Source organism: Trichosurus vulpecula, chromosome 7 (assembly GCF_011100635.1).
Source record: "Trichosurus vulpecula isolate mTriVul1 chromosome 7, mTriVul1.pri, whole genome shotgun sequence".
Taxonomy (NCBI): Eukaryota; Metazoa; Chordata; class Mammalia; order Diprotodontia; family Phalangeridae; genus Trichosurus; species Trichosurus vulpecula.
In genome coordinates this window covers 86,966,671-86,980,881 of record NC_050579.1, presented here as the reverse complement: position 1 = coordinate 86,980,881, position 14,211 = coordinate 86,966,671, and positions in this window count along the sequence as shown.

Sequence of the window (14,211 nt, the reverse complement as noted above, 5' to 3'; positions counted from 1 at the left end):
TATATAGGCTAAATATTTGGGGAGAGGGGAACCTTTCTAGCAATTAGGATTATCCAAAAAGGTAAATGATTGCTTCTGAAGATAGTGAGTTCCCCACCCCACTCCCCATTGAAGGTCCTTAAGCAGAAAGTGAATGATCCTTTGTTGAATACGTTGTGGGAGGGATCTTTTTTTTGAGTATGGGTTAGAACAACAGAAATCTATGCTATCTCATCCCTAACATATTGGGAAGGGGGAGAAAAACAAAATCTTCATAGCAACTATCTGCAGTCAAGAAAAACAAAATTACTTATTGGCTGTGTCCAGAATCTATACGTCTCATTCTGCTCTTGAGTTCATAACCTTTTATTCAGCAGATTGACAGAATTTTTCATCATTGTCCTGGAATCATGGATGGCTATTAAATTGATTCGAATTCTTATGGCTTTCCAAGCTGTTTCTCTTTAGTCTTACCGTTATCATGTAAATTGTTCCCCTGATTCTGTTCATTTCATTTAGTACTTCATACAAGTCTTCAAAAATCTTTGGTTTAAAGAATATTGATGTTATAGTATAAAATTTTCTGCTACTGTTCATTTCACTCTGCATCAATTCCAACAAGTCTTTCCATATCTCTCTGAAACCATATTTTTTCCTAATTTCTTATAGCATGTACAAATGTATTCTATTACATCCATATTACCGTAGTTTGTTTAACCCTTTCCCAACTGATATGAATCCCCTTAGTTTCCAGGTTTTTACCACTAAAAAGAGAGCTGCTATAAAGATTTTTGTACATACAGCACCTTTTCCTCTTTCTTTGATTTTTTTCATGGTATAGGCCTAGCATTGGTATAACTGAAGCAAAGGACATGCACTATTGAGTACATTTTTGTGAATAAATCCAAGTTGTTTTGGGAATGGTAGGACCCACTCACAGCACCAACAGTGCATCAGAGTGCCTATTTACCCACAGCTCCTCCAACATTTGTCATTTGCTTTTTTTTGTCATCTTTGCCAATCAAATTGATATGAGGTAGGACCTCCGTATTGCTTAATTTTTCTAATAATAGTTATTGGGAACATTTTTTTCCTTTAGCTAGAGATAGCCTGAGTTTCTTCCTTTGATAACTGACTATTCATATACTTAGATCATTTAACAATTGGGAATGGCTCTTATTCTTGTAAATTTCAATCAGCAACTCATGTGTGTATCTTGGAAATGAGACTTTTATCAGAAAAATTTGCTGCAAAGATTTTTTCCTAGCTAACTGTTCCCCTTTTAATCTTAGGTGCATTGGGTTTACTTATGTTAAAATATTTTTAATTTTAAATAATCAAATTATCTATTTTATTTCAGTGGTCATGGAATTTTTCCTCTATGAGTGATACGTAATTTTCCCTTTTCTTTTCATGCATCCATCTGGAGCTCATCTTGGAATAAGGTATGAAGTGTTGGTCCAAATCTCATTTCTTCCATATAGCTGTCCAATTTTCCCAGCATTTTTTTTATCAAACAGTAAGCCCTTAGATGTGAGAGCCAAACACTAGGCTACTAGGTTTGTTTGTTTCTGTAGGTTATGTACCTAATCTAGGCTCTATTGATTTCTTTATTTTTTTTAAACTGTACCATTTGTTTTGTGAATTACTGCTGTGTAGTATAGATTGACATCCGATATTATTAGGCCTACTTTGTTCCCACTTTTTCCTATTATGTCCAGTGAGATTTTTGACCTTTTATACCTCCATGTGAATTTCATCATTATTTTTCTAATTCCATAAAATAATCTTTTGGTAGTTTGGTATGACACTGGATAAGTAAATTAATTTAGGTAGTGCTGTCATTTTTATTATGTTGACTCATCCTCCCCATGAACAGTTTTTCTCCAATTATTTATTTGGTTTTGTCTTCATTTCTATAAATTGTGACTTGTCAACTACACAACCACCCAGTTCACTTCAAACTTTGTGATTCTGTAAGATAAAATAGTAATAATCACTATCATAACACCCTCAGGTCCTTCAATCAGTCCCTGTGGGCCATGAACTCAAGGCCCTTCATCATTCTGGTTGCCTTGTTCTGGACACTCTCCAGTTTATCAGTGTCCTTCCTAAATATGTTGTCTAGAATGCACACCATCATTCCAGGTGTGGCCTGACCATGGCATAGTATAGGACTATCAACTCTTTATTGCTGGAAGCTATGCCTCTCTAAATATAGCCCACTATCAAACTATTATTGGTGTTTTCCAGAATGTCTGAAGATGTTCTATCAAGGTCTTTCTTGACTATTTGAATTTTACCTGAGCCTGGTCTGATGCTACTTTTTCATCAAAGAATGAAATCACCACAAAGAGAAAATACCATTAGAGAAAAGGATCAGTGTAATGTACAATGGTGATATTTGTTTACTGGAACACTTAACTCCTTGCACTTGTTATCTGTGATGACTGCTCAGTATTTGTTGACTATATTCAAATTCTTCTTGGAACGATAGTATCAAATGACTTATTGTTCTTGGGTACCCACAGTTACATGATAAGAAAATAACATTACACCCCACCCATCCTGCCAAAATTCTCTCCAAAAAAAACCCCAAAGAATTGACACTGAGTTAAAATATATCATTTCCATGTAGGAGCAAACTAGGCAAATAAATTCATCCTGAGTCATAAGCACATGGTGTACCTAGACAAACAAAAATACCCAAAATAAACCATGTAGAAAGAAGCTAACCTAAAGGAAAGTATGCTATGTGCAAGTAATTTTTAAATGCAAAATTCAGCCATTTTACTTATGCTATATATTTTTAGGTACTGATAATCACACAGATCAAATACAGCAACTTCACAGGAAAGCGATACCAGACATCTTTAAAAGATTTACTGAATCTATCTATTTTCAAGGACAATCTAAAGAATAAAAAGGAAATTCAAGGAGTCTCAGCTGTGCCCCTACTTTGTTTTGTAAAGTTGAATGTGTTACTTGGGCCTTGTGTGCCTCAACACAGCTACCCAATACAGGCACTTCACAGGATCATAAAAAAGATTAGATTTTAGGGATGGTTTTAAATGCATACCAGCCTTAGAATTTTACTACCACATTATACAAGAACATTTTATAAACTCATAGCAACTGAAACTCTGTATAGACATGAGCAATACATTCTTGAAGCTTTATGAATTGAACATTTTCTCTCTAAGAAGAGGAACCATAGGTGAAAGCACACATATGAAATTTTAATGCAAACTAAGTATCCCAAGTAAGAACAATTTATACAGTGACAACAACATTATAAAAAAACTTTGAAAGATTTTAGACCTTTAATCAGTGCAACGATAAACCAGAAGTACAGAGGACTGAAGATGAAATATACCACCTATCCCCTGCCAGAAAGGTAATGTAGAGGACAAAATGAGGCATGTACTTTTTGACATGGACAATGTAGGGATTTGTTTTGCTGGACTATGCATGTTTTTATGAGAATTTTCTTTTTTTGATTGTTCAATTGGGGGATATGAGTGGTGGAAAGGAGAGGTAATAAATGCTTATACAAATAAAATAAATTCATTTTTGAAAAAAGGCTTCTAAATTAAATACTCTGAAGACTGAGAAATTTAAGTCTATTTTTTAAAAATGTAATGTCTCAATTTTCCCTTAATTTTTTGGAAAATCATGATTTTTAAAATAAAAAGTCAGTCATCTATGATACAATAATTTTAGGCCAACTTCTGTCAGTCCAACAAACCGATTGTGGAAGATAGTCTCTATCAGCTGTCTAGGAATTTCATGTATGTTCATTATGTTTGGCTAAGGATAAGTGTTTGAGTTATTTGGCAAATGAATGAGCAAACTGCTAAATCCTCATCAATTAGTTTATGAGAATGTTTTGATCTCTTTAAACAAAATCCTCAAAATTAAATTTTCCAACATAGTAACCCGGAGAAGAGTTTATCCCACTTTCTTTCCTATCATCTTAAGATGGAGCACACTAATAAATTAGGGGCTCCCTTTCAACAACTCACTGTGTCCAGCAGCATCTGAGAACATTAAAAATGAAGCTCACCTTAACATATAACACTTTTCACATAAGGAAAAGGAGGAAAATGGCACCATTCCCAAGAGGGGCTGAAGTTCCCTGTTCATGAATCACTTCACAAGAATATCATTTGTCATGTCAAAGGTATTTTTAAAAAAAAAATTTAGGACTTAGAAAAGGTCACGTCATCCTACCAAATAACTTTTGATTGAACCCCACCTTTACAAAACCCACAACTTTCGTGATTTCAAAAACAGTCCAAACTTCCCAAACTACCCCACACCCCTCCGATGTAGCTGGGGATCCAGTCTCTTACCTTTTTTAGAAAGAGTTTCTGCAGTTTCTTGTGTGGTAGTCTGATCATCTTTCACTCCAATGATCGGAGAGGATCAGATTCCAAAAAAATCCATCATCTGCCTTGTCACTGTCTCATTACAGTTAGCTTCATCAAAAGGAGTTGGGCAAGCAGCAGTACTACTTGTTTCAGTGTCTCTCTCTCTCCTCTCCCACTCCAATGTCTTTCTTTCTCCAGCCCCCTTCCAGTCACAGATAAAAAAAAGAAATCAAATAGCTAGACTGGCTCTATCTCATCATTGCCTTGAAATCAGTTCTCAGAGGCAAAGAGGCTCTGGCTTCATTCAGCAAAAGCCTGGTTCTGTTTGTCAGCTCACAGAAAGAAGGGAGAGGAGGGAGAGAGAGAAAGAAGAGGGGGAGAAAAACCCCAACGACAACAACCTGACCAGGTTTCAAGGCTGTACCTCTCCTCCTACAGAACAGCAAAGTTACTCAGGTTCTAACGAGCTGCAGAAGCCACAATCAGAGAAGCTGGAAGTACACGTCTGAATCTTTCCAGGATGGACTTCAGAAGAAACTGGTTCAATCTCTAGAGCTGTCACAGATACTCAGTTTGGCTGATTGGCTGAGCAGCTCACCATAGCACACCTGTCAACTGTTTACATGTTATATGTCTCAGCTGAAAACAAGAGATGGCTTTCTCATCTATACACTTTACTCGATTTGGTTTAAATAAAAAAGTAGATCCCTTCTTTAAGAGAAATTGGGCAGAAAAAGGTAGGAGGAAGACTAAGAGGTATTTGTCTTTGAGAAACTACAGAGTCATTGTGTACACATTCATTTAACAATGAATTTAGCCCCACTCCTTCCCCTCCCCTGCCTGTCTTAGAGCTCAGGGTTTTTTTTAATCTGCTTGCCTTACTTATAAGAGAATCAGTTCATATATTTATTCCAGAAAAATAAACTCCTTTATTCCTATCACTTGCACCATATGTTGCCTCTGTCCAGCCTGAGAGCACATCAAGCTTGCCAAAATACACACACATCTGGTCCATCACTTCCCATCTCCACTACATGAAGAGGGGAAACACACACCCCGCCCTTTTCCAATTAACTAAAAAGGTGGAAGTATAATTCCCCTTTGCAAAGTGCTTCCCATGCTTGGAAAATTATTGTTTTCAAACAACTTTTTTATGCTTTCATTCATTCTACTGCTTCTGAATTGGGTGCATTCTATGTTCTTTCGCTGAATGACAAGGTTAGTTAAAACTCATCTGTCCACATAAAATGTGTGCATATATGATATCACTCGGAGGTGAACATGCCTGACAGTACTTTAGGGAATAATGAAAAGTAGGTCGCTCCACAAATAAATCTCACTGGTACAATTTATATTAATTACAACTCCTGCTTCAGAAAAATTAAGTTGGGAACCTGTCACTACATTTTAAAAAGAGAACAGATGAAATATGCCACTCATCTCCACACTAAGGTAAGGGCAGTGAGCCCTCTTCTGAGGCTATTGACAGTTCTCTGATTATGAACATAAAAGGACATAATACTGAACCCAATTACATCTAAAATATCGAATGGCTGTACATCTTTTATAGGCTAGCAGATGACAAAATAAACCAAACATCTGCTCATTGATGAAGGTTTTATGAAATCTCTCATTAATTTTTGCTGCTTCTTAAATGGCACCAGATAATAGCAACTGGGGAAAAAGCAGAAATTGAAAACCATAATACTGTTTGAAAGTAAGGAAAGTCACTTGGTTGTTTCTTACAAATTTGCAACAATGCATTTTTAAATGCATAATAAAAACAACTGATTGGATAATGTGCATCATGCTCCCAAAATCTCAAGCACCATCTCATGGCAAAAAGTATTGCTTCCCTTTTACATAGAAGAAAATTATGATTCCTAGAGATTAAATTATTTAAGGTCATTCAGGGGATAGTAGCAGAAAAAGTATTAGCTCTCCCTTTAGCCAAACACACTACTGAAAGAAAAGGTTTTATAAAAATTAATTTTACTGGGCCTTGGCAACACTTAAAAATTTACATCTCAATTCTCTGCCCATTTCCTTAACCCACACTTGATTCTCAAAGCCATAGGACCAAAACAATTAGTCTACACCCTCTTCCACTACAATGACCATAAAGCTACTTGGAATTGTAGTTGCCTTTAATTTTCATGCACAGATTCACTTAAAAGCCAGAATTTCTTCAGAGAATACTGGCAAACCTTACCTCCTTTCCATTTCATAGATGTCTCTGTACTCTCCCACTCTCACTATAGATTTCTCCCCTTTTTATAGCAGATGCTGTATCCAACAAGGCCACTACAGAGAGAGAAACTTCTTCCAATTCCATCCCCATTACATTTCTAAGAGAATAGTGAAGGTGGCCAAATGAGTGGCTCACAACTAATATTTCCATAATGCTTCTGTTATGACCTGAGCCTGCTTGATCCTTCAAGACTGCAGATCTGAAAGCTCATTGATTGTGTATAGCTCACAATTCTTCTTCACCTTCTCATTCTGTGTGAGTCTTGCCCGCATTTTTCCAAATAACCTATCAACAATGATCCACCAAGCTCTCTGGTCTTCCTTGCTGCCTTTACTATTTCAGGAGTACCAATGTGACATTCAAGCTGTTCATATGTTATTTCTTACTCTAGCTACAGGATCCACCTACCTTCTTTTGTTCCAGTTAGAAATAAAGTTTGACTATTGAAAATTTCCCCCTCATTTGTTTTCTGAATTCCAGTAAACTGCTAATATGTACAGATAAAGAAAACATATTTGGATTTTCCTATTGTTCCAATCGAATTTTTCTAATTAAAACAAAATAATGAAAAGAGAGGTACATCTGTCTTGCGCGGGGAGAAGTGATTCCTTAATTAAGTGTTGATAACAGCTAAAATCCGTATGATGTAATGGATCATGGCTACTTTAGGGTATGTGAGGGGAAGAGGGGGCAGTTTTGAAATCATGTGTATGATATAAATAGCTTCAGGATGCAAATGTTTGGGAGCTGTTTTGCATGCTGGATGGAAATTCCAACTCAATGCAAATTTGAAAGTATCAGGTATAAGTAATTTTTTAAATAAAGGCTGGCATGTCAGCAGTGACACTAAACCTATTTCAGCAATTCAAAGATAACCTCTTTAAAGTTACTTTTCTGAATGCATGTGGGATGTTTGCTCAATGGAAAGTCCTTGTTAATCAGATTGATTTTTATTATAAGGAGAGAGTAGATAGTTCGCAATTATTCAAGGAAACAGGAACTGGTCTGCCAACTTTGGGTGAGTGTAACTCAGTGGCAGACTAGCAACTTAAAAATTTCAACTTTATCTCTTATCAAGCACTGTTCAAAAAATAAAACGGATGAGTTCTGAATTTTTTCCCAGTTTCTAATTTGATATGTGTGTACTGATATTGCCGAACAGAAGACGATAGTAACAAGAAAACACAATAGAAAAAAAAAGCCTCTAGAGGCCATGTGCTGCATCATGGTATATAGTCCAAAGTATGTTGATTCTGGAGTCAAAAATCCTAGCTACATTCTAGATCTGCTAAATTACCACCAGTGTGATATTAGATAAATAACAACCTCTATGAGCCTCAGTTTCTCATTGCAGTCAGTAGACATTTATTAAGTGTTTTATTAAAGTATTTTATTATTATATTAAACTTATTAACTGGCACTTATGAAGTGCCAGGCATTGTGCTAAGTGCATGGGCTGCAAAGAAAGGCAAAAGACAGTCCCTGCTCTCAAAGAGCTCACAATCTAGTGGGAGAAACATCTGTAAAATTATCCATAAAAATTGGAGTGCCAGGGAGAAGTTGACTAGATAATGTCTGGGTTCCATTCCAGATCTAAATCATATAAGAATATCATCTATGAAATCCCGATTAGTATAGCATTCATAGAATTTTTGGTTGTTCAAAATGCAAGTCAAACTGAATTATTAGAAATGTGTATGTTAGAATGAGAAGTTAATTATCCAGGACTTAGAGCACTTCAAAACGTAACAGCTAAGCAGCCTAGGGCCCTTACAAAGGAATTATGTGAGCTCCTTTGGCTTTTTGTCAGCAATTTATATTCTTGACTCTTAATGGACTATAGCTTTAGGATTGTGGGAAAATGTTGACTAAATTTTGCCATGGTTAGTTGGGGCAGCCTCTTATTGAATGCCATGGTAAACAGCTATGACATATAATCTGTTTACTTACCTTCCCTGTACATTATTTTTTAAAATTCATCTATTTTGCATAACAGCTATCATTTCTTATGTTCACCAGCATCCTCTTAAGGATTTATTGTTATCATGATATGAAGCATTCATCTTCCAGCTACAGGAATAAAAGACTTGTACAAATGGATCTAAAAAACTTAAAACTCTTTTATATTTTCATAGTATTTTAATCATCTCAAGCCAGAAGAATTTTTATGCATCTTGCCCTCTATTTGTCTAAATTCCCAGACTAAAATCACTTCATATTATACATCAAATTCTTCCTCAAATCTACCTTAAACTACTTTGCAATGCTAAATTACCTTGATAGTTCAAATTCCTGGCCTCTGTACCACATTGACACTGTCCTTTAAGTCTTTTTGCATGAAAAATGGTTCCTTTTTTTTAAAAGAGTATTTTATTTCCCCCTATTACAGGCAAAAACAAGTTTTGAGTTCCAAACTCTATACAAAGCTTCCTTCCCAAACCCCTCCCTGAGATGGTAAGCAATCTGATATAGGTTATTTGTATGCAATCATGTAAAACATTTCCATATTAGTCAAAAAATAGTGCCCTTTTTACATGTCCCCTTTTACTATAATGCACTCTCTTCCTTTTGTTGGCGAAATTTTTTGTTGTACCTACATTATGAAACTCATTAAGTATGAACACATGAATCAGAAGCATTCCAAACATATTAAACTGCGTCTTGACCAGACAATGGCTCCTATCAGGAACCACTGAAACCAGATGGTATCTGCTGGCTATTAATACATTGTGTCAAGACTATCCTCCCTGCAAGCAACAAAAATCATATTTTTTGAGGTTTCAAACAACCCCAAATTTCAAAAACAGAAGCCTTTATGAGTGAAAAACAGGGTGCAGCATATTGAGTCAGAGGACTCAGGTTCAAATTCTGGCCCACCTGGGATCTTATGCAAATCATTTTGTCCTGCTAGACCTTGATTTCCTCATCAGCTATATGAGAAAGTTGAAATAGATGAGTAAGGTTCCATCTTGCACACTATGGTCTTTTCACCAATGATCATTTACGGTCCTTGTATGGGTTTATAGGGGACAGCTAGATGGTACAATGGACAGAGTGGGGCCTGGGGTCAGAAGACTCATCTTCCTGAGCTCAAATCCTAAGCTGTGTGACCTTAGACAAGTCACTTAATGCTGTTTGCCTCAGTTTCCTCAACTGAAAAATGAACTAGAAAAGGAAATGACAAACCACTCCATTATCTCTGCCAAGAAAACTCCAAATGTGGTCATGGAGAGTCAGATATGACTCAAAAAGAACTGGGACAACAACAACAGTGGGGGTATGGTTTCCACATTGATGTGGTAAGGTAGTCAAAGAGTTGGTCTTGAGAAACCCAAGTTCTAGTCTCACATCTGACATAGACTAACCACGAATTGTGCAACCATCAGCAAGCTCTCAATTTCTCAGGCAACTCAATTACCATTGAGTTGTTGCTCTGTGTCAGTGGAAGTGTCAACACCAGGTGTTTCCCACATGGAGGAAATTACAGGTTTGGACCAAAACACAAACAAAAAAACCCCAAAGGTTATATTCACATTTTTTTTCAAAATGGGGAATAAGATGGTAAAAAATAAGGATTAAAGGTGATCAGTTTGGCTTGCCTAATTTAATTTAAAGTAAGTGGAAAGTGATACACTGCAACCCTTAGAAATGAGTATCATCAAGGGAAATGATAAAGGCAATTATCAGAAGCTATATAGATGAGATTAATCGTTAGGAAACCAAAGAACAGGTGTAGTCACACATGGTGAGCACACTCCCAGAACACTGACTAGAGCAAATTCACAGAGTTCTTTGTCGAGCTTAACCCCTGTCTACCATAGTATGAAATCCCTATCATCTTCCCACTCTATAGACCTCACTTGTCACTAGCCCAAGCCAAATCATATTATGTTGATCACATGGGTTTTGACCTTGCTGTCACTCATGACACTACATTCCAACTCTAGTCCTTCAGCTGTGTGACCCATATTCTGGTTTCTGACCTTAGAATTATCATGTGGTCTTTCTATCTTCTACTTGCAAGGGAACTTTGAAACTTTGGCATTCTCTCATTCCTCCAAACTAGGAAGACTTCAACCAGTACCAAAGGTTGGCTAAGGCACAGATTGTGATGAGTACTGGTTCAAGCCCACCTGGGGGAAGTGTCAGGGCAGATGATATACCGAGGTGGAAGAGAGCTAGCCTCTATTACCCTAATGGTGAGCCTAGGTAGCTCTACAGACCTTGAATGATGGTCAAATGTTGCCTTGGGGTGATTGGCCCCTGGGGCAGATGTTCTTAACCTTTTTTGTATCATAGACCCCTTTGGCAGTCTGGTGAAGTCTGGTGAAGACTATGGACTATGGACCTCTCAGAAGGAGTTAGTAAAAGAAAAGTGTAATTTTCCCACCTGAGTTAATGGGGCGGGGTGGGAAGGCTGGGAGGGAATATCCAAAGACTCAAGGTCAAGGATCTCTACCCTCAAGGAAACATTAAGAGAAACTGCATAAAGGGGCAGCTAGGTGGCTCAGTGAATAGAGCACTGGCCCTGGAGTTAGGAGGATCTGAGTTCAAATCCAGCCTCAGACACTTGACACACTTACTAACTGTGTGACCTTGCACAAGTCACTTACCCCCAATTGTCCTGCCTTCCCCCCTTCAAAAACAAACAAATGAAAAAGAAACAGTATGAGATTGGGGCTTGGGCCTAATTTTTAAATAAGGGGAAAGGATTGCTTGCTGAATTTTAAGAGAAGATATTCCAGTACTAAGGATGAAATTGTGTAAGAAAAGATCATAGTAAGTATATTGAAAAAAAGTTACCAAAAATTATTTGACCAGGATATTTGCCCTTGTCTGTAAACAGTGGGGGGATCTCTATGTAGATATGAAATAAATCTTTTTTCAATCTTTCAGGGTATCAGTGGCTACAGATACCATGTGATTTGAGAAAGCCTAGAAATAAATGACAAGGTTAAAGGAATGTTCTCTTGCTCATCCTTCAAACTACCTTCCTCAATTGCACTAAATTATTATTAACTCGTTCACTAAATGAAGATTACTTAAAGGAATATTAGAGCCTATACTTTTTATCAGGGAATCAGACTCTTATCATTAATGAAATAATTGACAAGGAAGCAGTGATCTCTTCAGTATTAATTAGGTCAGACAACAAGGGTTAATCAGGGCAAGCAAGCAGCTCAAAGGGGAAAGCAACAACAATAAAAACAAACAAAAAAACAATCCTCACTCTAAACTTTTTCTTATTCCCATTTCAATTCAGTCTCCCACCATGGGTCGACATAAACTAGAATATGATACCAGCCTTCTTGCTCTTCCTTGCACAGGATGCTCCATTTCCTTCTGTGTCTGTCTTCCACGGACGGACGGAAATACTCTCCTCTGAGGCTAACCTCAATTTGTCCTGTCTATATCTTGTTTGCACATAGTTTTTAAATGTTGTCTCCCCATTAAATGGTGAGGTCCTTGAGAGCAGGGACTAGCTTTTTGCTTTTTTCTGTATTCCCACCACTGCTTAGTACAGTCCCTGGGATACAGCAGGCATTTAATAAGTTATAGTTGATTGACTAACATAATTGCATAGAATAATAGAGAAAAGGTTAAGGAAAAAGAAGGCTTTCTCTGACCTCCTCAATCTTGACTTATCTTTTATATATCTAGTTTGAACTTAATTGTTTGCACCTCATCTCCCTCAATAGACTGTGAGCTCTTTCAGAGTCAGGACTTTTTCATCCCTTTCTTTTAATCCCCAAGCACTTAGCACCATGTTTAATAAATGATTATTACTTCATTTGACCACCCCTAATATATTGTTCTTTCTACTATGACAATGTACTGCCTTGCTCTTTAAATTTATTTTTAGAAATATCAAATATGGTGGAAATCAAGCCATTTTTCTTGTCAATTCGTGGATCCAAGAAAGAAAAGCTAACACTGTTTCACAAAGTGAAATAAACCAAAAGACAAACAAATGAAGTCTATAGTCTTCAATTGTTATGCCCTTTCCACTACTACACAGCTTGTGTTAACACAAAGTATATTTATTCATCATTCATTCAATAGATTCTTCTCTCTTTAGACCTACAGAAAGAACCTGGTTCTAAGATTTAGCCTAATTAAGGCCTGAATTATCCTCATACAAATTAAATAATATTCTTCAGTGAGAACATTGCATGTTCTCATGGTCAGGACACAGCCATTGAAGCTCTCTATTCCTTATACTTTGTCAAGGACTGTAACTCTACCTGTCCACCTGTAAAATAGCACATCGGGAGATCTCTATAAGACTATTCACTCAAAGGAGAATTTACTATAAATTAAGCCCACCTTGGACTCCAACCAATAAAGGCTCATTACTAAGGATCTAAAAAAATCTCATAAGCTATGAAGCACTACCCACTGAGTGGACCACAAGGCCAGTTTTTCTCTAAAGATCTAATACATAGACTAATACCTTTCACTTACTAAGCAGAAGTTTGAGGAGAACTTGGGAAACAAAGGTACAGCAAGCATGATGAGGACACTTGTAGATATCCATATCACCAGATTTCCAACTAGAACTAGGAATTATAGTAATTGAACTAGACCACAGAGTTGGTGTAAAGGAGAGGCAATGAAAAGCTTAAGACCTCACTAACAAAACTAGAAATGGGATGGGAATTGAGGAGAACCAATCAACATTTATTTGAGTGCCCAGTGTATACAGTGTTGTACCAAGATGGAATCAACTAAATGATACGCATGTGAGTAGATGTCATATCGGTTCTTCCAGAATTGACATAAAATTACTTTGCAACATTCAAATGTAAAATTCTTTAGAGAAAACATTAATACTATAATTTTAAAGATTTGCAAAAGTCCCCCTGCTTTAGAATGGAACAGACACAATTAATTTATCTGTATCACATTATAGACCCCCCCATCAAATGACATACATATGTCATTGGAAAATGCTAGAGTTTTCATTCAATTTAATTCAACAAATACTTCTTAAGTACCTTTTTGAGTTAGGCTGAGAGAATACAAAAATAAAAAGTGATATGGTCCCTGTCCTCAAGGAACTTACATTCTATACAGAACAAATGCAATAGGTACATAGATAAATAGAATACAAGGGAAGGAGCGATACAAGCAAAAAAAAGGGATCCAGAAAAGGTATTCTGAGATCATTTGAGGAGGCATAAACCCTTTCTACTAAAGATCAGGGAAAGATTTATAGAAATAGTTGTACCTGAGGTGAGAATCACATGAAAGGCTTTTATAGGGACCTTTAGAGTTTGATGTCACCAGAGAGGTCTAATATTATTTATTTATTCATCATAGAAGAAGAAATTGAGAACCAAAGAGGTTATGTGGTTTGCCCCAGATCACCATCATAGTAAATAATAGAGCCAAAATTTACAGTCCTTTGATCTGAGCCTGTGTTCAACTCATGCATCTAGTGTTACTAACTGCTTCTCCTCTTACATCTAAACTGCAGGTATACGTCAATGGATGTATGATAAGGTGGAGGAAGCAGAGGAACCAGGGAAAAACAGGAGGAAGCCTAAGTTTCACAGACTAGTAGTAACTATTGCTTCAATTTTCCCATACCAGTTAATGATGAGT